We start from the raw sequence: 2609 nt of genomic DNA on the forward strand, positions 1-2609 counted from the left end.
CTTAACAATTGTAAAACAATTGACAGGTGTTTCGCATTCTCTCTGGGAAGATAGCCATTTATTCTTTTACTTATTCCACAGTCTTTTTCTGAGCACCTACTATGTGCCAGGCCCAGTGTAGTGATTACCGGGGTCAACTTGGCCCCTTCTTTTATGGGACTTACAGATCAAGAGGGTAGTGGGACATTCAAAGGTCACACAAACACACATGTCATGCAATTACAATTGCCATGTGTGGAATGAACAGATTGTCCTGGAAGCTGTGAGTGTGGAGCTGGAAACCTGCCAGACCTCAGGCTTCGGGCCTCAGGCTTCAAACCTCAGGCTTTGGGCAGGGCTCCAGGGTCATGGCTTGTCCTTGCTCACCTTTCCATATAGGGGGCTCTGCCTTGACCAGGGATCAGGGTACTAACGGTCAGTATCCTGGCTAGAGACAGCATCTTGGGGGCCATCAGATGGACCTGTGCTGGTCCAGAGATCTGGGGCCTCGCATGGGGCCCCCCTTTGCTGAGGCATATCGTATAAGGGTCTGAGGCCAGTGAGCTCAGCACTGACTGGAATGGTGGGCAGAGAAGGCCGGGCTTGGCCTGTGGCCACAGACCACTCACCCTTGGTTCAGGGTCTTATGGCTACAGGTGAAGGAAGGGAAAGAAGCTGGGTCAGGGACCAGGGCTACTTTATTGGGTTCTGGAAGCCCTCTCTCTGCTGCACATTGGCCCGAGCCTCCTCACATTCCCTCCTGGGTTTTTCAAGGCTGTCTGGTTGTCCCACTCTATGCCCTCCAGTGTGATGCAATGGAACACAGATTCTCAGGGGCACAGGATTCCTTGTGCCTCAGTTGACTATGGTATCTTAGCCAGCTGGAGGGGTTTCCGATGGGGGCAGGGGGACTCAGAGTGAGTCACACAGCTGAGACAAGCAGAGGAACCACAAGACAGGGTCTGGATGCAGATCTGAGGGTCCCAGTGGACCCCCAAGCCACTGAGAGGCGACGGCCAGAGCAGGAGCTGTGCTGCCACCTGGTGGTAGATTTTTGGAACTGCTGCTGGATCAGATACCCTGTCTCCTGGGATGTGACTTTCTGGGCAGCCCTGCTCCGCTCAGTTTATGTCCTGACAAAGTGGACCATGGGGAGTGCCCGGTGAGTGAATCTGGTAGAGAAGGTGGTGAGGCCTGGCTTTAGAGTTCCTTTCACCCTTCCCTAGCTATAATTCTGAGAACCAGAGGCAATCCCCAAAAAGGGGTTGATGAGAATTTGGTAGTCACCCCTCGCCCCACATCCCACATTCACACACACACACACACACACACACACACACACACACACACACAGATCACCATGGGCCTCAAGGTCTGTGTCAGACCTGATGCTCTAGAAACCTCTCATGTGGAGTTTACACATACACCTGGAGCCAGGTGAAGGGGCCCTAACACATGAAGGGGGTCAGCAGGAAGTAGGGTGCTGGTTAACTCAGGTTTTCCCATGAAGCTCGTCACAGACTGGGCAGCATGCACACTGGTCCAAAGTGCAAAAGCTTGAATAGAAACGTGAGCCCCACCTCCAAGGCGCCACCTACCTCAGGTAATATACATCTCCAGGTGACCTGGTGTAACTACAGGGGTGCCACCTGCCTGAGACCCGCCAGCCTGAAGGCCACAGAGCACTCAGCTGAAACCTTGAAATCAGGCTTGCAAAAGTAGTCCTGTTTATGAAATGAGTGATTTAAAAAAAACCCACATCATTTAAAACCCTTTAAGTATGTCTTCTAAGAAGCTGTCCATATGGGAAAAATTTTACAAAAAAAGGGAAGAAAGAACAAAGTCTTCAGAAGTTTGGGAAACATTTTGGCAGATGTTTCAGAACCTTAAAGTAGCTTCAGCCAGGGTAAATGAACTCGTAAATGCATTTGTTTTTGTATATGTTTTAAGTTTTATTTTTTAATTATTTATTTTTTTTCAGAGTCCTCTGAGGCATTTTATTTGCATGTATGTATAACAGCCCTAGAAAAAGAATCCAAGGATTTTCCCTCTTGTGTGTTTTCATCTTGCTGCTTCATGGTTCATGATGTCAGCTGAGGTTGTCAGTACAATGAAACCAAACTGGTGGGATGGGAGCAGGTTTTACTGCCATTTTTCTAGATCTTTGAGTCGCACATCAAATCTGGGGCTGATCGCTCCACACTTATTTAGCCTGCCTGTGAGGTTCACAACGATTTTCCCAGCGCTGTGATCATCGATGATTTCAAATTCACCATTGTAACCATGCTTCATCATCACAGAAACCTGACGATGACTTTGGAGGATGGCTTAATAAGAACCTGGTGTTTGCCTCTCTTTTTGGCATTGTTGAAATTCTTGAGAGCATCAGCCGGGACATTCACGTTCACCATTATGGAAGCACGGAAAGATGGTGGAAAGATACATTTTTTATTAATAGAAATGTATTTTCTCCTCACCCCCACCAAAATGATGTTGAAAAGTATTTAAAAGAACACAGACCCCTACTTCAGAGGAACTCTAACATACGTGCATGTTATGATGTATCATGTTGAGATGTGCATGTGGAGATGTATCCGCTTGGAGAATGTTGGCTGTAGCACTGTTTTTAG

The 2609-nt window shown here is 48.0% G+C and overlaps 1 pseudogene; it reads right to left on the reverse strand.

Moving 5' to 3' along the window:
* Positions 1-1890: 1890 nt before the first annotated feature.
* LOC132438501 (small ribosomal subunit protein uS8-like) lies at positions 1891-2393 on the reverse strand (annotated as a pseudogene).
* Positions 2394-2609: the final 216 nt, after the last annotated feature.

Source organism: Delphinus delphis, chromosome 15 (genome assembly GCF_949987515.2).
Source record: "Delphinus delphis chromosome 15, mDelDel1.2, whole genome shotgun sequence".
Classification (NCBI taxonomy): domain Eukaryota; kingdom Metazoa; phylum Chordata; class Mammalia; order Artiodactyla; family Delphinidae; genus Delphinus; species Delphinus delphis.